The following is a 24,948-nucleotide window of genomic DNA, read 5'->3' on the forward strand; positions in this document are numbered from 1 at the left end:
CAGAGTGGGAACACACTGTGTCACAGAGTGCATGAATACAGCTTTCCGAGCGCAGGAGCGCATTCATCCAGTTTCTAACGCGTTTTCAGAGCATAAAGCAAACGTTTGACAAGGAACATTGCTTTTGAGTGAAATGAGTGCATTCGAGCATATGTGACATGTAATGTCTTTCTAAGCATGGATTTTCATGTTTTCGAGCTTTTAACACATTTTCTTCATATGTGTCATTTTAACTGTAAAAGCACGTCTGAAACGAGTTTTCAACATAGTATTGTGATATGCACTTGTTCAGATTGGGAAAACACTGTCACAGAGTGCATGAAAACAGCTTTGCTAGTGCAGGAGCAAATTCATCCTGTTTCTAACACGTTTTCAGAGCATAAAGCAAACGTTTGACACGGAACATTGATTTTGAGTGAAATGAGTGCATATGTGACATGTAACAACTTTCTAAGCATGGATTTTTTCATGTTTTCGAGCTTTGAACACATTTTCATCATATTTGTCATTTTTACTGTAAAAGCACGTCTGAAACGAGTTATCAACATAGTATTGTGATATGCACTTGTTTAGAGTGGGAAAACACTGTCACAGAGTGCATGAAAACAGCTTTGCTAGTGCAGGAGCAAATTCATCCTGTTTCTAACGCGTTTTCAGAGCATAAAGCAAACGTTTGACAAGGAACATTGATTTTGAGTGAAATGAGTGCATATGTGACATGTAACAACTTTCTAAGCATGGATTTTTTCATGTTTTCGAGCTTTGAACACATTTTCATCATATTTGTCATTTTTACTGTAAAAGCACGTCGGAAACGAGTTATCAACATAGTATTGTGATATGCACTTGTTTAGAGTGGGAAAACACTGTCACAGAGTGTATGAAAACAGCTTTGCTAGTGCAGGAGCAAATTCATCCTGTTTCTAACGCGTTTTCAGAGCATAAAGCAAACGTTTGACAAGGAACATTGATTTTGAGTGAGATGAGTGCTTTCGAGCATATGTGACATGTAATGTCTTTCTAAGCATGGATTTTCATGTTTTCGAGCTTTTAACACATTTTCTTCATATGTGTCATTTTAACTGTAAAAGCACGTCTGAAACGAGTTTTCAACATAGTATTGTGATATGCACTTGTTCAGATTGGGAAAACACTGTGTCACAGAGTGCATGAAAACAGCTTTGCTAGTGCAGGAGCAAATTCATCCTGTTTCTAACGCGTTTTCAGAGCATAAAGCAAACGTTTGACACGGAACATTGATTTTGAGTGAAATGAGTGCATATGTGACATGTAACAACTTTCTAAGCATGGATTTTTTCATGTTTTCGAGCTTTGAACACATTTTCATCATATTTGTCATTTTTACTGTAAAAGCACGTCGGAAACGAGTTATCAACATAGTATTGTGATATGCACTTGTTCAGAGTGGGAAAACACACTTTGTGTCACCGAGTGCATGAAAACAGCTTTCCTAGCGCAAGAGCGCATTCATCCTGTTTCTAACGCCTTTTCAGAGCATAAAGCGAACGTTTGACAAGGAACATTGCTTTTGAGTGAAATGAGTGCATTCGAGCATATGTGACATGTAACGTCTTTCTAAGCATGGATTTTCATGTTTTCGAGCTTTTAACACATTTTCTTCATATGTGTCATTTTAACTGTAAAAGCACGTCTGAAACGAGTTTTCAACATAGTATTGTGATATGCACTTGTTCAGATTGGGAAAACACTGTCACAGAGTGCATGAAAACAGCTTTGCTAGTGCAGGAGCAAATTCATCCTGTTTCTAACGCGTTTTCAGAGCATAAAGCAAACGTTTGACACGGAACATTGATTTTGAGTGAAATGAGTGCATATGTGACGTAACAACTTTCTAAGCATGGATTTTTTCATGTTTTCGAGCTTTGAACACATTTTCATCATATTTGTCATTTTTACTGTAAAAGCACGTCTGAAACGAGTTATCAACATAGTATTGTGATATGCACTTGTTTAGAGTGGGAAAACACTGTCACAGAGTGCATGAAAACAGCTTTGCTAGTGCAGGAGCAAATTCATCCTGTTTCTAACGCGTTTTCAGAGCATAAAGCAAACGTTTGACACGGAACATTGATTTTGAGTGAAATGAGTGCATATGTGACATGTAACAACTTTCTAAGCATGGATTTTTTCATGTTTTCGAGCTTTGAACACATTTTCATCATATTTGTCATTTTTACTGTAAAAGCACGTCTGAAACGAGTTATCAACATAGTATTGTGATATGCACTTGTTTAGAGTGGGAAAACACTGTCACAGAGTGTATGAAAACAGCTTTGCTAGTGCAGGAGCAAATTCATCCTGTTTCTAACGCGTTTTCAGAGCATAAAGCAAACGTTTGACAAGGAACATTGATTTTGAGTGAAATGAGTGCATTCGAGCATATGTGACATGTAATGTCTTTCTAAGCATGGATTTTCATGTTTTCGAGCTTTTAACACATTTTCTTCATATGTGTCATTTTAACTGTAAAAGCACGTCTGAAACGAGTTTTCAACATAGTATTGTGATATGCACTTGTTCAGATTGGGAAAACACTGTGTCACAGAGTGCATGAAAACAGCTTTGCTAGTGCAGGAGCAAATTCATCCTGTTTCTAACGCGTTTTCAGAGCATAAAGCAAACGTTTGACAAGGAACATTGCTTTTGAGTGAAATGAGTGCATTCGAGCATATGTGACATGTAATGTCTTTCTAAGCATGGATTTTCATGTTTTCGAGCTTTTAACACATTTTCTTCATATGTGTCATTTTAACTGTAAAAGCACGTCTGAAACGAGTTTTCAACATAGTATTGTGATATGCACTTGTTCAGATTGGGAAAACACTGTCACAGAGTGCATGAAAACAGCTTTGCTAGTGCAGGAGCAAATTCATCCTGTTTCTAACGCGTTTTCAGAGCATAAAGCAAACGTTTGACACGGAACATTGATTTTGAGTGAAATGAGTGCATATGTGACATGTAACAACTTTCTAAGCATGGATTTTTTCATGTTTTCGAGCTTTGAACACATTTTCATCATATTTGTCATTTTTACTGTAAAAGCACGTCTGAAACGAGTTATCAACATAGTATTGTGATATGCACTTGTTTAGAGTGGGAAAACACTGTCACAGAGTGTATGAAAACAGCTTTGCTAGTGCAGGAGCAAATTCATCCTGTTTCTAACGCGTTTTCAGAGCATAAAGCAAACGTTTGACAAGGAACATTGATTTTGAGTGAAATGAGTGCATATGTGACATGTAACAACTTTCTAAGCATGGATTTTTTTCATGTTTTCGAGCTTTGAACACATTTTCATCATATTTGTCATTTTAACTGTAAAAGCACGTCTGAAACGAGTTTTCAACACAGTATTGTGATATGCACGTGTTCAGATTGGGAAAACACTGTCACAGAGTGCATGAAAACAGCTTTGCTAGTGCAGGAGCAAATTCATCCTGTTTCTAACGCGTTTTCAGAGCATAAAGCAAACGTTTGACACGGAACATTGATTTTGAGTGAAATGAGTGCATATGTGACATGTAACAACTTTCTAAGCATGGATTTTTTCATGTTTTCGAGCTTTGAACACATTTTCATCATATTTGTCATTTTTACTGTAAAAGCACGTCTGAAACGAGTTATCAACATAGTATTGTGATATGCACTTGTTTAGAGTGGGAAAACACTGTCACAGAGTGTATGAAAACAGCTTTGCTAGTGCAGGAGCAAATTCATCCTGTTTCTAACGCGTTTTCAGAGCATAAAGCAAACGTTTGACAAGGAACATTGATTTTGAGTGAAATGAGTGCTTTCGAGCATATGTGACATGTAATGTCTTTCTAAGCATGGATTTTCATGTTTTCGAGCTTTTAACACATTTTCTTCATATGTGTCATTTTAACTGTAAAAGCACGTCTGAAACGAGTTTTCAACATAGTATTGTGATATGCACTTGTTCAGATTGGGAAAACACTGTGTCACAGAGTGCATGAAAACAGCTTTGCTAGTGCAGGAGCAAATTCATCCTGTTTCTAACGCGTTTTCAGAGCATAAAGCAAACGTTTGACACGGAACATTGATTTTGAGTGAAATGAGTGCATATGTGACATGTAACAACTTTCTAAGCATGGATTTTTTCATGTTTTCGAGCTTTGAACACATTTTCATCATATTTGTCATTTTTACTGTAAAAGCACGTCGGAAACGAGTTATCAACATAGTATTGTGATATGCACTTGTTCAGAGTGGGAAAACACACTTTGTGTCACCGAGTGCATGAAAACAGCTTTCCTAGCGCAAGAGCGCATTCATCCTGTTTCTAACGCCTTTTCAGAGCATAAAGCGAACGTTTGACAAGGAACATTGCTTTTGAGTGAAATGAGTGCATTCGAGCATATGTGACATGTAACGTCTTTCTAAGCATGGATTTTCATGTTTTCGAGCTTTTAACACATTTTCTTCATATGTGTCATTTTAACTGTAAAAGCACGTCTGAAACGAGTTTTCAACATAGTATTGTGATATGCACTTGTTCAGATTGGGAAAACACTGTCACAGAGTGCATGAAAACAGCTTTGCTAGTGCAGGAGCAAATTCATCCTGTTTCTAACGCGTTTTCAGAGCATAAAGCAAACGTTTGACACGGAACATTGATTTTGAGTGAAATGAGTGCATATGTGACGTAACAACTTTCTAAGCATGGATTTTTTCATGTTTTCGAGCTTTGAACACATTTTCATCATATTTGTCATTTTTACTGTAAAAGCACGTCTGAAACGAGTTATCAACATAGTATTGTGATATGCACTTGTTTAGAGTGGGAAAACACTGTCACAGAGTGCATGAAAACAGCTTTGCTAGTGCAGGAGCAAATTCATCCTGTTTCTAACGCGTTTTCAGAGCATAAAGCAAACGTTTGACAAGGAACATTGCTTTTGAGTGAAATGAGTGCATTCGAGCATATGTGACATGTAATGTCTTTCTAAGCATGGATTTTCATGTTTTCGAGCTTTTAACACATTTTCTTCATATGTGTCATTTTAACTGTAAAAGCACGTCTGAAACGAGTTTTCAACATAGTATTGTGATATGCACTTTTTCAGATTGGGAAAACACTGTGTCACAGAGTGCATGAAAACAGCTTTGCTAGTGCAGGAGCAAATTCATCCTGTTTCTAACGCGTTTTCAGAGCATAAAGCAAACGTTTGACACGGAACATTGATTTTGAGTGAAATGAGTGCATATGTGACATGTAACAACTTTCTAAGCATGGATTTTTTCATGTTTTCGAGCTTTGAACACATTTTCATCATATTTGTCATTTTTACTGTAAAAGCACGTCTGAAACGAGTTATCAACATAGTATTGTGATATGCACTTGTTTAGAGTGGGAAAACACTGTCACAGAGTGTATGAAAACAGCTTTGCTAGTGCAGGAGCAAATTCATCCTGTTTCTAACGCGTTTTCAGAGCATAAAGCAAACGTTTGACAAGGAACATTGATTTTGAGTGAAATGAGTGCATATGTGACATGTAACAACTTTCTAAGCATGGATTTTTTCATGTTTTCGAGCTTTGAACACATTTTCATCATATTTGTCATTTTAACTGTAAAAGCACGTCTGAAACGAGTTTTCAACACAGTATTGTGATATGCACTTGTTCAGAGTGGGAAAACACACTTTGTGTCACCGAGTGCATGAAAACAGCTTTCCTAGCGCAAGAGCGCATTCATCCTGTTTCTAACGCGTTTTCAGAGCATAAAGCAAACGTTTGACAAGGAACATTGATTTTGAGTGAAATGAGTGCATTCGAGCATATGTGACATGTAATGTCTTTCTAAGCATGGATTTTCATGTTTTCGAGCTTTTAACACATTTTCTTCATATGTGTCATTTTAACTGTAAAAGCACGTCTGAAACGAGTTTTCAACATAGTATTGTGATATGCACTTGTTCAGATTGGGAAAACACTGTCACAGAGTGCATGAAAACAGCTTTGCTAGTGCAGGAGCAAATTCATCCTGTTTCTAACGCGTTTTCAGAGCATAAAGCAAACGTTTGACACGGAACATTGATTTTGAGTGAAATGAGTGCATATGTGACATGTAACAACTTTCTAAGCATGGATTTTTTCATGTTTTCGAGCTTTGAACACATTTTCATCATATTTGTCATTTTTACTGTAAAAGCACGTCTGAAACGAGTTATCAACATAGTATTGTGATATGCACTTGTTTAGAGTGGGAAAACACTGTCACAGAGTGCATGAAAACAGCTTTGCTAGTGCAGGAGCAAATTCATCCTGTTTCTAACGCGTTTTCAGAGCATAAAGCAAACGTTTGACACGGAACATTGATTTTGAGTGAAATGAGTGCATATGTGACGTAACAACTTTCTAAGCATGGATTTTTTCATGTTTTCGAGCTTTGAACACATTTTCATCATATTTGTCATTTTAACTGTAAAAGCACGTCTGAAACGAGTTTTCAACACAGTATTGTGATATGCACGTGTTCAGAGTGGGAACACACTGTGTCACAGAGTGCATGAATACAGCTTTCCGAGCGCAGGAGCGCATTCATCCTGTTTCTAACGCCTTTTCAGAGCATAAAGCAAACGTTTGACAAGGAACATTGCTTTTGAGTGAAATGAGTGCATTCGAGCAGATGTGACATGTAACGTCTTTCTAAGCATGGATTTTCATGTTTTCGAGCTTTTAACACATTTTCTTCATATGTGTCATTTTAACTGTAAAAGCACGTCTGAAACGAGTTTTCAACATAGTATTGTGATATGCACTTGTTCAGATTGGGAAAACACTGTCACAGAGTGCATGAAAACAGCTTTGCTAGTGCAGGAGCAAATTCATCCTGTTTCTAACGCGTTTTCAGAGCATAAAGCAAACGTTTGACACGGAACATTGATTTTGAGTGAAATGAGTGCATATGTGACGTAACAACTTTCTAAGCATGGATTTTTTCATGTTTTCGAGCTTTGAACACATTTTCATCATATTTGTCATTTTTACTGTAAAAGCACGTCTGAAACGAGTTTTCAACACAGTATTGTGATATGCACGTGTTCAGAGTGGGAACACACTGTGTCACAGAGTGCATGAATACAGCTTTCCGAGCGCAGGAGCGCATTCATCCTGTTTCTAACGCCTTTTCAGAGCATAAAGCAAACGTTTGACAAGGAACATTGCTTTTGAGTGAAATGAGTGCATTCGAGCATATGTGACATGTAACGTCTTTCTAAGCATGGATTTTCATGTTTTCGAGCTTTTAACACATTTTCTTCATATGTGTCATTTTAACTGTAAAAGCACGTCTGAAACGAGTTTTCAACATAGTATTGTGATATGCACTTGTTCAGATTGGGAAAACACTGTCACAGAGTGCATGAAAACAGCTTTGCTAGTGCAGGAGCAAATTCATCCTGTTTCTAACGCGTTTTCAGAGCATAAAGCAAACGTTTGACACGGAACATTGATTTTGAGTGAAATGAGTGCATATGTGACATGTAACAACTTTCTAAGCATGGATTTTTTCATGTTTTCGAGCTTTGAACACATTTTCATCATATTTGTCATTTTTACTGTAAAAGCACGTCTGAAACGAGTTATCAACATAGTATTGTGATATGCACTTGTTTAGAGTGGGAAAACACTGTCACAGAGTGTATGAAAACAGCTTTGCTAGTGCAGGAGCAAATTCATCCTGTTTCTAACGCGTTTTCAGAGCATAAAGCAAACGTTTGACAAGGAACATTGATTTTGAGTGAAATGAGTGCATTCGAGCATATGTGACATGTAATGTCTTTCTAAGCATGGATTTTCATGTTTTCGAGCTTTTAACACATTTTCTTCATATGTGTCATTTTAACTGTAAAAGCACGTCTGAAACGAGTTTTCAACATAGTATTGTGATATGCACTTGTTCAGATTGGGAAAACACTGTCACAGAGTGCATGAAAACAGCTTTGCTAGTGCAGGAGCAAATTCATCCTGTTTCTAACGCGTTTTCAGAGCATAAAGCAAACGTTTGACAAGGAACATTGCTTTTGAGTGAAATGAGTGCATTCGAGCATATGTGACATGTAATGTCTTTCTAAGCATGGATTTTCATGTTTTCGAGCTTTTAACACATTTTCTTCATATGTGTCATTTTAACTGTAAAAGCACGTCTGAAACGAGTTTTCAACATAGTATTGTGATATGCACTTGTTCAGATTGGGAAAACACTGTCACAGAGTGCATGAAAACAGCTTTGCTAGTGCAGGAGCAAATTCATCCTGTTTCTAACGCGTTTTCAGAGCATAAAGCAAACGTTTGACACGGAACATTGATTTTGAGTGAAATGAGTGCATATGTGACATGTAACAACTTTCTAAGCATGGATTTTTTCATGTTTTCGAGCTTTGAACACATTTTCATCATATTTGTCATTTTTACTGTAAAAGCACGTCTGAAACGAGTTATCAACATAGTATTGTGATATGCACTTGTTTAGAGTGGGAAAACACTGTCACAGAGTGTATGAAAACAGCTTTGCTAGTGCAGGAGCAAATTCATCCTGTTTCTAACGCGTTTTCAGAGCATAAAGCAAACGTTTGACAAGGAACATTGATTTTGAGTGAAATGAGTGCATATGTGACATGTAACAACTTTCTAAGCATGGATTTTTTTCATGTTTTCGAGCTTTGAACACATTTTCATCATATTTGTCATTTTAACTGTAAAAGCACGTCTGAAACGAGTTTTCAACACAGTATTGTGATATGCACGTGTTCAGAGTGGGAACACACTGTGTCACAGAGTGCATGAATACAGCTTTCCGAGCGCAGGAGCGCATTCATCCTGTTTCTAACGCCTTTTCAGAGCATAAAGCAAACGTTTGACAAGGAACATTGCTTTTGAGTTAAATGAGTGCATTCGAGCATATGTGACATGTAACGTCTTTCTAAGCATGGATTTTCATGTTTTCGAGCTTTTAACACATTTTCTTCATATGTGTCATTTTAACTGTAAAAGCACGTCTGAAACGAGTTTTCAACATAGTATTGTGATATGCACTTGTTCAGATTGGGAAAACACTGTCACAGAGTGCATGAAAACAGCTTTGCTAGTGCAGGAGCAAATTCATCCTGTTTCTAACGCGTTTTCAGAGCATAAAGCAAACGTTTGACACGGAACATTGATTTTGAGTGAAATGAGTGCATATGTGACGTAACAACTTTCTAAGCATGGATTTTTTCATGTTTTCGAGCTTTGAACACATTTTCATCATATTTGTCATTTTTACTGTAAAAGCACGTCTGAAACGAGTTTTCAACACAGTATTGTGATATGCACGTGTTCAGAGTGGGAACACACTGTGTCACAGAGTGCATGAATACAGCTTTCCGAGCGCAGGAGCGCATTCATCCTGTTTCTAACGCCTTTTCAGAGCATAAAGCAAACGTTTGACAAGGAACATTGCTTTTGAGTGAAATGAGTGCATTCGAGCATATGTGACATGTAACGTCTTTCTAAGCATGGATTTTCATGTTTTCGAGCTTTTAACACATTTTCTTCATATGTGTCATTTTAACTGTAAAAGCACGTCTGAAACGAGTTTTCAACATAGTATTGTGATATGCACTTGTTCAGATTGGGAAAACACTGTCACAGAGTGCATGAAAACAGCTTTGCTAGTGCAGGAGCAAATTCATCCTGTTTCTAACGCGTTTTCAGAGCATAAAGCAAACGTTTGACACGGAACATTGATTTTGAGTGAAATGAGTGCATATGTGACATGTAACAACTTTCTAAGCATGGATTTTTTCATGTTTTCGAGCTTTGAACACATTTTCATCATATTTGTCATTTTTACTGTAAAAGCACGTCTGAAACGAGTTATCAACATAGTATTGTGATATGCACTTGTTTAGAGTGGGAAAACACTGTCACAGAGTGCATGAAAACAGCTTTGCTAGTGCAGGAGCAAATTCATCCTGTTTCTAACGCGTTTTCAGAGCATAAAGCAAACGTTTGACAAGGAACATTGCTTTTGAGTGAAATGAGTGCATTCGAGCATATGTGACATGTAATGTCTTTCTAAGCATGGATTTTCATGTTTTCGAGCTTTTAACACATTTTCTTCATATGTGTCATTTTAACTGTAAAAGCACGTCTGAAACGAGTTTTCAACATAGTATTGTGATATGCACTTGTTCAGATTGGGAAAACACTGTGTCACAGAGTGCATGAAAACAGCTTTGCTAGTGCAGGAGCAAATTCATCCTGTTTCTAACGCGTTTTCAGAGCATAAAGCAAACGTTTGACACGGAACATTGATTTTGAGTGAAATGAGTGCATATGTGACATGTAACAACTTTCTAAGCATGGATTTTTTCATGTTTTCGAGCTTTGAACACATTTTCATCATATTTGTCATTTTTACTGTAAAAGCACGTCTGAAACGAGTTATCAACATAGTATTGTGATATGCACTTGTTTAGAGTGGGAAAACACTGTCACAGAGTGCATGAAAACAGCTTTGCTAGTGCAGGAGCAAATTCATCCTGTTTCTAACGCGTTTTCAGAGCATAAAGCAAACGTTTGACACGGAACATTGATTTTGAGTGAAATGAGTGCATATGTGACATGTAACAACTTTCTAAGCATGGATTTTTTCATGTTTTCGAGCTTTGAACACATTTTCATCATATTTGTCATTTTTACTGTAAAAGCACGTCTGAAACGAGTTATCAACATAGTATTGTGATATAGGGCTGTGCCGATAGACGATGCCATCGTCCATCGACGATGGTGGTCATCCATCACGATGGAGAGCCACCATCGTGATACCACGCCCCCTCCTGTCATAAACATGCATATACGGTATCATCTGGGCCTATTTAACCTAAAAAGTTAGTTTTTTGTTAGTTTAGTTAGTGAGTTTTGTTTAATATATAAATATATTATATAACATATATATATATATAAATACATAATTATATAAATCATTATAAAGTAATATCCTATTACCGCTTGTTCACGTAGGCTATGGTGCAGGGACGTGCTAGTGAACATAACGTGGTTACACAAATACAGTATGCTACTAATAATAAATTTCGACTTCATTTTTTAGCCTACACAATACTTTTAATGTAAAATTTGTCATGTTGTTCAAACAAATAGCCAATATTAACGACTTCAGTCGGGAAATATTGCACCTTATCAAACGGCAGTGAAGCGCAGACTTCGGCAGAAGTCAAATAACTTTAATCTGGTAAATAGGCCAGACACAGAATGGTCCACTCTAAGCCATAATGTCAAACCAAATGGAAGAATGAAGGTGATTCTGATAAATGTAAAGACAGTTAAAAAAAACCCAATATTAAATCATGATTTTAAAAGCTGGTGCAATAATTCAAACACTAATAAATTGGAAAAATTAGCGCGTTCAAGTGCGCACTAAAGGCCGAAACGCATCTTCAATTGATATGGTGTAAATAAACAATGAGTAATAGCTTAAGTGTAGTTTCTTCTCATAATTTGAATACTAGTCTTTCATTGTTAGAGCAGATTAATATCTTGCCGTGATCAGTGAGTGCTCGGGGAGGTTCATTTCCACCTGCGCTTTGCGCAGCTCATTTCTCCGAAGCCAGCTGTGCGCAAACGCAGTGTTGACTGCTCGGCAAACTCCAAACGCTCGGTCTGTACTGGCCCTCTGTTGCGCAAGCGAGTTGGTTATGGCCAGGTTCAAATTGTGCCCAAAACAACTTAACCACGGCCATTTCAATTGCCTGATGGCTGTGACAATATTCGCCCCGTTGTTATGCAGGCGATCTTTTTCTCCTCTATTTTCCATTCGGCAAGTGTCTCGCGCAATGCGTCTTCTAAATTGTCCGCTGAATGCGTCTCTGGCATGGAACTCGTCTGCAGGCATTTGGACTGCATTGCCCACTCTCGGTCCACATAATGTACGGTAGCTGACATATAGGGCATCATGTTGCAGCTGGACCACATATCCGTTATCAAGGCCAAATATTCCACATCACCTAGCGCTTTTTTTTCCCTTTACGTGCCAAAGCCTCGGATGAGTATCTAATACTTTTAATAATAATAATAATAATAATAATAATAATAATATATTTAATAACGTGGTATTAAAATCCCCCCGCCCACGATATCATCGTCCATCACGATGTTTGCACTGTAAACATCGTCGATGCCAATTAAGGGGACATCGCACAGCCCTATTGTGATATGCACTTGTTTAGAGTGGGAAAACACTGTCACAGAGTGTATGAAAACAGCTTTGCTAGTGCAGGAGCAAATTCATCCTGTTTCTAACACGTTTTCAGAGCATAAAGCAAACGTTTGACAAGGAACATTGATTTTGAGTGAAATGAGTGCATATGTGACATGTAACAACTTTCTAAGCATGGATTTTTTCATGTTTTCGAGCTTTGAACACATTTTCATCATATTTGTCATTTTAACTGTAAAAGCACGTCTGAAACGAGTTTTCAACACAGTATTGTGATATGCACGTGTTCAGAGTGGGAACACACTGTGTCACAGAGTGCATGAATACAGCTTTCCGAGCGCAGGAGCGCATTCATCCTGTTTCTAACGCGTTTTCAGAGCATAAAGCAAACGTTTGACAAGGAACATTGATTTTGAGTGAAATGAGTGCATTCGAGCATATGTGACATGTAATGTCTTTCTAAGCATGGATTTTCATGTTTTCGAGCTTTTAACACATTTTCTTCATATGTGTCATTTTAACTGTAAAAGCACGTCTGAAACGAGTTTTCAACATAGTATTGTGATATGCACTTGTTCAGATTGGGAAAACACTGTCAGAGAGTGCATGAAAACAGCTTTGCTAGTGCAGGAGCAAATTCATCCTGTTTCTAACGCGTTTTCAGAGCATAAAGCAAACGTTTGACAAGGAACATTGATTTTGAGTGAAATGAGTGCATATGTGACATGTAACAACTTTCTAAGCATGGATTTTTTCATGTTTTCGAGCTTTGAACACATTTTCTTCATATGTGTCATTTTTACTGTAAAAGCACGTCTGAAACGAGTTATCAACATAGTATTGTGATATGCACTTGTTTAGAGTGGGAAAACACTGTCACAGAGTGCATGAAAACAGCTTTGCTAGTGCAGGAGCAAATTCATCCTGTTTCTAACGCGTTTTCAGAGCATAAAGCAAACGTTTGACAAGGAACATTGATTTTGAGTGAAATGAGTGCATATGTGACATGTAACAACTTTCTAAGCATGGATTTTTTCATGTTTTCGAGCTTTGAACACATTTTCATCATATTTGTCATTTTTACTGTAAAAGCACGTCTGAAACGAGTTTTCAACACAGTATTGTGATATGCACGTGTTCAGAGTGGGAACACACTGTGTCACAGAGTGCATGAATACAGCTTTCCGAGCGCAGGAGCGCATTCATCCTGTTTCTAACGCCTTTTCAGAGCATAAAGCAAACGTTTGACAAGGAACATTGCTTTTGAGTGAAATGAGTGCATTCGAGCATATGTGACATGTAACGTCTTTCTAAGCATGGATTTTCATGTTTTCGAGCTTTTAACACATTTTCTTCATATGTGTCATTTTAACTGTAAAAGCACGTCTGAAACGAGTTTTCAACATAGTATTGTGATATGCACTTGTTCAGATTGGGAAAACGCTGTGTCACAGAGTGCATGAAAACAGCTTTGCTAGTGCAGGAGCAAATTCATCCTGTTTCTAACGCGTTTTCAGAGCATAAAGCAAACGTTTGACACGGAACATTGATTTTGAGTGAAATGAGTGCATATGTGACGTAACAACTTTCTAAGCATGGATTTTTTCATGTTTTCGAGCTTTGAACACATTTTCATCATATTTGTCATTTTTACTGTAAAAGCACGTCTGAAACGAGTTATCAACATAGTATTGTGATATGCACTTGTTTAGAGTGGGAAAACACTGTCACAGAGTGCATGAAAACAGCTTTGCTAGTGCAGGAGCAAATTCATCCTGTTTCTAACGCGTTTTCAGAGCATAAAGCAAACGTTTGACACGGAACATTGATTTTGAGTGAAATGAGTGCATATGTGACATGTAACAACTTTCTAAGCATGGATTTTTTCATGTTTTCGAGCTTTGAACACATTTTCATCATATTTGTCATTTTTACTGTAAAAGCACGTCTGAAACGAGTTATCAACATAGTATTGTGATATGCACTTGTTTAGAGTGGGAAAACACTGTCACAGAGTGTATGAAAACAGCTTTGCTAGTGCAGGAGCAAATTCATCCTGTTTCTAACGCGTTTTCAGAGCATAAAGCAAACGTTTGACAAGGAACATTGATTTTGAGTGAAATGAGTGCATTCGAGCATATGTGACATGTAATGTCTTTCTAAGCATGGATTTTCATGTTTTCGAGCTTTTAACACATTTTCTTCATATGTGTCATTTTAACTGTAAAAGCACGTCTGAAACGAGTTTTCAACATAGTATTGTGATATGCACTTGTTCAGATTGGGAAAACACTGTGTCACAGAGTGCATGAAAACAGCTTTGCTAGTGCAGGAGCAAATTCATCCTGTTTCTAACGCGTTTTCAGAGCATAAAGCAAACGTTTGACAAGGAACATTGCTTTTGAGTGAAATGAGTGCATTCGAGCATATGTGACATGTAACGTCTTTCTAAGCATGGATTTTCATGTTTTCGAGCTTTTAACACATTTTCTTCATATGTGTCATTTTAACTGTAAAAGCACGTCTGAAACGAGTTTTCAACATAGTATTGTGATATGCACTTGTTCAGATTGGGAAAACACTGTCACAGAGTGCATGAAAACAGCTTTGCTAGTGCAGGAGCAAATTCATCCTGTTTCTAACGCGTTTTCAGAGCATAAAGCAAACGTTTGACACGGAACATTGATTTTGAGTGAAATGAGTGCATATGTGACATGTAACAACTTTCTAAGCATGGATTTTTTCATGTTTTCGAGCTTTGAACACATTTTCATCATATTTGTCATTTTTACTGTAAAAGCACGTCTGAAACGAGTTATCAACATAGTATTGTGATATGCACTTGTTTAGAGTGGGAAAACACTGTCACAGAGTGTATGAAAACAGCTTTGCTAGTGCAGGAGCAAATTCATCCTGTTTCTAACGCGTTTTCAGAGCATAAAGCAAACGTTTGACAAGGAACATTGATTTTGAGTGAAATGAGTGCATATGTGACATGTAACAACTTTCTAAGCATGGATTTTTTTCATGTTTTCGAGCTTTGAACACATTTTCATCATATTTGTCATTTTAACTGTAAAAGCACGTCTGAAACGAGTTTTCAACACAGTATTGTGATATGCACGTGTTCAGATTGGGAAAACACTGTCACAGAGTGCATGAAAACAGCTTTGCTAGTGCAGGAGCAAATTCATCCTGTTTCTAACGCGTTTTCAGAGCATAAAGCAAACGTTTGACACGGAACATTGATTTTGAGTGAAATGAGTGCATATGTGACATGTAACAACTTTCTAAGCATGGATTTTTTCATGTTTTCGAGCTTTGAACACATTTTCATCATATTTGTCATTTTTACTGTAAAAGCACGTCTGAAACGAGTTATCAACATAGTATTGTGATATGCACTTGTTTAGAGTGGGAAAACACTGTCACAGAGTGTATGAAAACAGCTTTGCTAGTGCAGGAGCAAATTCATCCTGTTTCTAACGCGTTTTCAGAGCATAAAGCAAACGTTTGACACGGAACATTGATTTTGAGTGAAATGAGTGCATATGTGACATGTAACAACTTTCTAAGCATGGATTTTTTCATGTTTTCGAGCTTTGAACACATTTTCATCATATTTGTCATTTTTACTGTAAAAGCACGTCTGAAACGAGTTATCAACATAGTATTGTGATATGCACTTGTTTAGAGTGGGAAAACACTGTCACAGAGTGCATGAAAACAGCTTTGCTAGTGCAGGAGCAAATTCATCCTGTTTCTAACGCGTTTTCAGAGCATAAAGCAAACGTTTGACACGGAACATTGATTTTGAGTGAAATGAGTGCATATGTGACGTAACAACTTTCTAAGCATGGATTTTTTCATGTTTTCGAGCTTTGAACACATTTTCATCATATTTGTCATTTTAACTGTAAAAGCACGTCTGAAACGAGTTTTCAACACAGTATTGTGATATGCACGTGTTCAGAGTGGGAACACACTGTGTCACAGAGTGCATGAATACAGCTTTCCGAGCGCAGGAGCGCATTCATCCTGTTTCTAACGCCTTTTCAGAGCATAAAGCAAACGTTTGACAAGGAACATTGCTTTTGAGTGAAATGAGTGCATTCGAGCATATGTGACATGTAACGTCTTTCTAAGCATGGATTTTCATGTTTTCGAGCTTTTAACACATTTTCTTCATATGTGTCATTTTAACTGTAAAAGCACGTCTGAAACGAGTTTTCAACATAGTATTGTGATATGCACTTGTTCAGATTGGGAAAACACTGTCACAGAGTGCATGAAAACAGCTTTGCTAGTGCAGGAGCAAATTCATCCTGTTTCTAACGCGTTTTCAGAGCATAAAGCAAACGTTTGACACGGAACATTGATTTTGAGTGAAATGAGTGCATATGTGACATGTAACAACTTTCTAAGCATGGATTTTTTCATGTTTTCGAGCTTTGAACACATTTTCATCATATTTGTCATTTTTACTGTAAAAGCACGTCTGAAACGAGTTATCAACATAGTATTGTGATATAGGGCTGTGCCGATAGACGATGCCATCGTCCATCGACGATGGTGGTCATCCATCACGATGGAGAGCCACCATCGTGATACCACGCCCCCTCCTGTCATAAACATGCATATACGGTATCATCTGGGCCTATTTAACCTAAAAAGTTAGTTTTTTGTTAGTTTAGTTAGTGAGTTTTGTTTAATATATAAATATATTATATAACATATATATATATATAAATACATAATTATATAAATCATTATAAAGTAATATCCTATTACCGCTTGTTCACGTAGGCTATGGTGCAGGGACGTGCTAGTGAACATAACGTGGTTACACAAATACAGTATGCTACTAATAATAAATTTCGACTTCATTTTTTAGCCTACACAATACTTTTAATGTAAAATTTGTCATGTTGTTCAAACAAATAGCCAATATTAACGACTTCAGTCGGGAAATATTGCACCTTATCAAACGGCAGTGAAGCGCAGACTTCGGCAGAAGTCAAATAACTTTAATCTGGTAAATAGGCCAGACACAGAATGGTCCACTCTAAGCCATAATGTCAAACCAAATGGAAGAATGAAGGTGATTCTGATAAATGTAAAGACAGTTAAAAAAAACCCAATATTAAATCATGATTTTAAAAGCTGGTGCAATAATTCAAACACTAATAAATTGGAAAAATTAGCGCGTTCAAGTGCGCACTAAAGGCCGAAACGCATCTTCAATTGATATGGTGTAAATAAACAATGAGTAATAGCTTAAGTGTAGTTTCTTCTCATAATTTGAATACTAGTCTTTCATTGTTAGAGCAGATTAATATCTTGCCGTGATCAGTGAGTGCTCGGGGAGGTTCATTTCCACCTGCGCTTTGCGCAGCTCATTTCTCCGAAGCCAGCTGTGCGCAAACGCAGTGTTGACTGCTCGGCAAACTCCAAACGCTCGGTCTGTACTGGCCCTCTGTTGCGCAAGCGAGTTGGTTATGGCCAGGTTCAAATTGTGCCCAAAACAACTTAACCACGGCCATTTCAATTGCCTGATGGCTGTGACAATATTCGCCCCGTTGTTATGCAGGCGATCTTTTTCTCCTCTATTTTCCATTCGGCAAGTGTCTCGCGCAATGCGTCTTCTAAATTGTCCGCTGAATGCGTCTCTGGCATGGAACTCGTCTGCAGGCATTTGGACTGCATTGCCCACTCTCGGTCCACATAATGTACGGTAGCTGACATATAGGGCATCATGTTGCAGCTGGACCACATATCCGTTATCAAGGCCAAATATTCCACATCACCTAGCGCTTTTTTTTCCCTTTACGTGCCAAAGCCTCGGATGAGTATCTAATACTTTTAATAATAATAATAATAATAATAATAATAATAATATATTTAATAACGTGGTATTAAAATCCCCCCGCCCACGATATCATCGTCCATCACGATGTTTGCACTGTAAACATCGTCGATGCCAATTAAGGGGACATCGCACAGCCCTATTGTGATATGCACTTGTTTAGAGTGGGAAAACACTGTCACAGAGTGTATGAAAACAGCTTTGCTAGTGCAGGAGCAAATTCATCCTGTTTCTAACACGTTTTCAGAGCATAAAGCAAACGTTTGACAAGGAACATTGATTTTGAGTGAAATGAGTGCATATGTGACATGTAACAACTTTCTAAGCATGGATTTTTTCATGTTTTCGAGCTTTGAACACATTTTCATCATATTTGTCATTTTAACTGTAAAAGCACGTCTGAAACGAGTTTTCAACACAGTATTGTGATATGCACGTGTTCAGAGTGGGAACACACTGTGTCACAGAGTGCATGAATACAGCTTTCCGAGCGCAGGAGCGCATTCATCCTGTTTCTAACGCGTTTTCAGAGCATAAAGCAAACGTTTGACAAGGAACATTGATTTTGAGTGAAATGAGTGCATTCGAGCATATGTGACATGTAATGTCTTTCTAAGCATGGATTTTCATGTTTTCGAGCTTTTAACACATTTTCTTCATATGTGTCATTTTAACTGTAAAAGCACGTCTGAAACGAGTTTTCAACATAGTATTGTGATATGCACTTGTTCAGATTGGGAAAACACTGTCAGAGAGTGCATGAAAACAGCTTTGCTAGTGCAGGAGCAAATTCATCCTGTTTCTAACGCGTTTTCAGAGCATAAAGCAAACGTTTGACAAGGAACATTGATTTTGAGTGAAATGAGTGCATATGTGACATGTAACAACTTTCTAAGCATGGATTTTTTCATGTTTTCGAGCTTTGAACACATTTTCTTCATATGTGTCATTTTTACTGTAAAAGCACGTCTGAAACGAGTTATCAACATAGTATTGTGATATGCACTTGTTTAGAGTGGGAAAACACTGTCACAGAGTGCATGAAAACAGCTTTGCTAGTGCAGGAGCAAATTCATCCTGTTTCTAACGCGTTTTCAGAGCATAAAGCAAACGTTTGACAAGGAACATTGATTTTGAGTGAAATGAGTGCATATGTGACATGTAACAACTTTCTAAGCATGGATTTTTTCATGTTTTCGAGCTTTGAACACATTTTCATCATATTTGTCATTTTTACTGTAAAAGCACGTCTGAAACGAGTTTTCAACACAGTATTGTGATATGCACGTGTTCAGAGTGGGAACACACTGTGTCACAGAGTGCATGAATACAGCTTTCCGAGCGCAGGAGCGCATTCATCCTGTTTCTAACGCCTTTTCAGAGCATAAAGCAAACGTTTGACAAGGAACATTGCTTTTGAGTGAAATGAGTGCATTCGAGCATATGTGACATGTAACGTCTTTCTAAGCATGGATTTTCATGTTTTCGAGCTTTTAACACATTTTCTTCATATGTGTCATTTTAACTGTAAAAGCACGTCTGAAACGAGTTTTCAACATAGTATTGTGATATGCACTTGTTCAGATTGGGAAAACACTGTCACAGAGTGCATGAAAACAGCTTTGCTAGTGCAGGAGCAAATTCATCCTGTTTCTAACGCGTTTTCAGAGCATAAAGCAAACGTTTGACAAGGAACATTGATTTTGAGTGAAATGAGTGCATATGTGACATGTAACAACTTTCTAAGCATGGATTTTTTCATGTTTTCGAGCTTTGAACACATTTTCATCATATTTGTCATTTTAACTGTAAAAGCACGTCTGAAACGAGTTTTCAACACAGTATTGTGATATGCACGTGTTCAGAGTGGGAAAACACTGTGTCACAGAGTGCATGAATACGGCTTTCCGAGCGCAGGAGCGCATTCATCCTGTTTCTAACGCGTTTTCAGAGCATAAAGCGAACGTTTGACAAGGAACATTGCTTTTGAGTGAAATGAGTGCATTCGAGCATATGTGACATGTAATGTCTTTCTAAGCATGGATTTTCATGTTTTCGAGCTTTTAACACATTTTCTTCATATGTGTCATTTTAACTGTAAAAGCACGTCTGAAACGAGTTTTCAACATAGTATTGTGATATGCACTTGTTCAGATTGGGAAAACACTGTGTCACAGAGTGCATGAAAACAGCTTTGCTAGTGCAGGAGCAAATTCATCCTGTTTCTAACGCGTTTTCAGAGCATAAAGCAAACGTTTGACACGGAACATTGATTCTGAGTGAAACGAGTGCATATGTGACATGTAACAACTTTCTAAGCATGGATTTTTTCATGTTTTCGAGCTTTGAACACATTTTCTTCATATGTGTCATTTTAACTGTAAAAGCACGTCTGAAACGAGTTATCAACATAGTATTGTGATATGCACTTGTTCAGATTGGGAAAACACTGTCACAGAGTGCATGAAAACAGCTTTGCTAGTGCAGGAGCAAATTCATCCTGTTTCTAACGCGTTTTCAGAGCATAAAGCAAACGTTTGACACGGAACATTGATTTTGAGTGAAATGAGTGCATATGTGACATGTAACGTCTTTCTAAGCATGGATTTTCATGCTTTCGAGCTTTTAACACATTTTCATCATATTTGTCATTTTTACTGTAAAAGCACGTCTGAAACGAGTTATCAACATAGTATTGTGATATGCACTTGTTTAGAGTGGGAAAACACTGTCACAGAGTGTATGAAAACAGCTTTGCTAGTGCAGGAGCAAATTCATCCTGTTTCTAACGCGTTTTCAGAGCATAAAGCAAACGTTTGACAAGGAACATTGATTTTGAGTGAAATGAGTGCATTCGAGCATATGTGACATGTAACGTCTTTCTAAGCATGGATTTTCATGTTTTCGAGCTTTTAACACATTTTCTTCATATGTGTCATTTTAACTGTAAAAGCACGTCTGAAACGAGTTTTCAACATAGTATTGTGATATGCACTTGTTCAGATTGGGAAAACACTGTGTCACAGAGTGCATGAAAACAGCTTTGCTAGTGCAGGAGCAAATTCATCCTGTTTCTAACGCGTTTTCAGAGCATAAAGCAAACGTTTGACACGGAACATTGATTTTGAGTGAAATGAGTGCATATGTGACATGTAACAACTTTCTAAGCATGGATTTTTTCATGTTTTCGAGCTTTGAACACATTTTCATCATATTTGTCATTTTTACTGTAAAAGCACGTCTGAAACGAGTTATCAACATAGTATTGTGATATGCACTTGTTTAGAGTGGGAAAACACTGTCACAGAGTGTATGAAAACAGCTTTGCTAGTGCAGGAGCAAATTCATCCTGTTTCTAACGCGTTTTCAGAGCATAAAGCAAACGTTTGACAAGGAACATTGATTTTGAGTGAAATGAGTGCATATGTGACATGTAACAACTTTCTAAGCATGGATTTTTTCATGTTTTCGAGCTTTGAACACATTTTCATCATATTTGTCATTTTAACTGTAAAAGCACGTCTGAAACGAGTTTTCAACACAGTATTGTGATATGCACGTGTTCAGAGTGGGAACACACTGTGTCACAGAGTGCATGAATACAGCTTTCCGAGCGCAGGAGCGCATTCATCCTGTTTCTAACGCGTTTTCAGAGCATAAAGCAAACGTTTGACAAGGAACATTGCTTTTGAGTGAAATGAGTGCATTCGAGCATATGTGACATGTAACGTCTTTCTAAGCATGGATTTTCATGTTTTCGAGCTTTTAACACATTTTCTTCATATGTGTCATTTTAACTGTAAAAGCACGTCTGAAACGAGTTTTCAACATAGTATTGTGATATGCACTTGTTCAGATTGGGAAAACACTGTCACAGAGTGCATGAAAACAGCTTTGCTAGTGCAGGAGCAAATTCATCCTGTTTCTAACGCGTTTTCAGAGCATAAAGCAAATGTTTGACAAGGAACATTGATTTTGAGTGAAATGAGTGCATATGTGACATGTAACAACTTTCTAAGCATGGATTTTTTCATGTTTTCGAGCTTTGAACACATTTTCATCATATTTGTCATTTTTACTGTAAAAGCACGTCTGAAACGAGTTATCAACATAGTATTGTGATATGCACTTGTTTAGAGTGGGAAAACACTGTCACAGAGTGCATGAAAACAGCTTTGCTAGTGCAGGAGCAAATTCATCCTGTTTCTAACGCGTTTTCAGAGCATAAAGCAAACGTTTGACAAGGAACATTGATTTTGAGTGAAATGAGTGCATATGTGACGTAACAACTTTCTAAGCATGGATTTTTTCATGTTTTCGAGCTTTGAACACATTTTCATCATATTTGTCATTTTTACTGTAAAAGCACGTCTGAAACGAGTTATCAACATAGTATTGTGATATGCACTTGTTCAGAGTGGGAAAACACTGTGTCACAGAGTGCATGAAAACAGCTTTGCTAGTGCAGGAGCAAATTCATCCTGTTTCTAACGCGTTTTCAGAGCATAAAGCAAACGTTTGACAAGGAACATTGCTTTTGAGTGAAATGAGTGCATTCGAGCATATGTGACATTTATCGTCTTTCTAAGCATGGATTTTCATGTTTTCGAGCTTTTAACACATTTTCAACATAGAGGAGAGCGGGGTAAGATGAGCCAGAGGGTAAGATGAGCCACCCCCTGTTTCTAAGAAACAGTAAACAAATGTGACCATGTGGCCACATTCAAAGGGGGACGGGACCATTTACTTACACTTGTGGAGAGGAGCACCACCTGTCAAACTAGGTGAGGGAGATATTTATAAAAATGTGTTTTTGTGCTTTCTAAGTCAATTCCATGTTTGTCCACAGTGAACATGATTTAGAGAAGACAAAAGTAGAATAATATTTAGACACATTAGGGTTAAGTTAGTGGCTTTCTGGGCTATGATATGAATGCTAATAAAAATTATTTTGATTAGCCTAATCCCCTTTATTAGCATTTTTCTACAAAATGGTGGCCACGGGGTAAGACGAGCCATTAGATGTGGGGCAAGTTGAGACACTGGCTCAACTTACCCCATTGGTGGCTGAGCTTACCCAATATGGATGACACAAGTTTTCACATTTACTGGTCATATATGACAACAACATTATATATATATATATATATATGACATCAGATGAGGAAGACCAGTTGTTAGATATGGGGGATTATGTTGCGGCAAAATTCACGGGGAAGAAGAAAGTGCATTTCTTCATTGGCCACATAATCAAATTGGATGTCTTCGAAATAGAGGCAAGATTTGTCAAAAGAAGCTGGTCATGCCATGGCTCTGCAAGAAAGCCGACCTTTGTCTTCAAAGAGAAAGATAAGGCTGTCCTGTCAAGACAGGATATCGTGAAAAAATTGCCCCACCCCGTTACTGTTGGGGGGACAGCACGGAGGGAGAGGCAAATGGTGTTCCCTTGCAATTTGAACGCTTGGAACATTGAATAATGATGAAATGATTGATGGAATGATTGCTGCATGTTTTAGCAATGTTTTAACCTACTGAAAGAAATAAGATTTTTTGGCACTGTTCTACTGTTTTAGTAATTTCTATAATATAGTATATCTCTCATTCCCTCTCTAACCATCCCTCTTTCTATCTATCTATGCATATCTCTATCCATCTATCTATCCCTCCCTATCCCATCTCGTTCTATAACCTCTCTCTTCATCTCCCCTTCTCTATGCAACGGCCCTATCCCCCACTTGATTGACTTGACTTGATTCACTGATTGCATTTCTAATAATAAAAGTTGTTTACTTTGTTAACCTAACATGTTTTGTGTTGGCTCAATTTACCCCACACAGTGGCTCATCTTACCCCGTGCATGGGGTAAGTTGAGCCACTTGACATTTTTTTTTCAAGAGGTAATATCACTCTAACCATAAGAGCTTATCAATTATTTTTTGCTCAGATAGTAACAGTACACTTTGAAATTTGGTATGGTGTGTAGACTGGAAGCAAAAATGGCTTTAACATGTAGTTATGATGAAAAATGTAAAAAGTGGCTCATCTTACCCCGCTCTCCCCTATGTGTCATTTTAACTGTAAAAGCACGTCTGAAACGAGTTTTCAACATAGTATTGTGATATGCACTTGTTCAGAGTGGGAAAACACTGTGTCACAGAGTGCATGAAAACAGCTTTGCTAGTGCAGGAGCAAATTCATCCTGTTTCTAACGCGTTTTCAGAGCATAAAGCAAACGTTTGACAAGGAACATTGATTTTGAGTGAAATGAGTGCATTCGAGCATATGTGACATGTAACGTCTTTCTAAGCATGGATTTTTTCATGTTTTCGAGCTTTGAACACATTTTCATCATATTTGTCATTTTTACTGTAAAAGCACGTCTGAAACGAGTTTTCAACACAGTATTGTGATATGCACGTGTTCAGAGTGGGAACACACTGTGTCACAGAGTGTATGAAAACAGCTTTGCTAGTGCAGGAGCAAATTCATCCTGTTTCTAACGCGTTTTCAGAGCATAAAGCAAACGTTTGACACGGAACATTGATTTTGAGTGAAATGAGTGCATTCGAGCATATGTGACATGTAATGTCTTTCTAAGCATGGATTTTCATGTTTTCGAGCTTTTAACACATTTTCTTCATATGTGTCATTTTAACTGTAAAAGCACGTCTGAAACGAGTTTTCAACATAGTATTGTGATATGCACTTGTTCAGATTGGGAAAACACTGTGTCACAGAGTGCATGAAAACAGCTTTGCTAGTGCAGGAGCAAATTCATCCTGTTTCTAACGCGTTTTCA

The sequence above is a fragment of the Neoarius graeffei genome, chromosome 17 (genome assembly GCF_027579695.1).
Source record: "Neoarius graeffei isolate fNeoGra1 chromosome 17, fNeoGra1.pri, whole genome shotgun sequence".
NCBI lineage: Eukaryota > Metazoa > Chordata > Actinopteri > Siluriformes > Ariidae > Neoarius > Neoarius graeffei.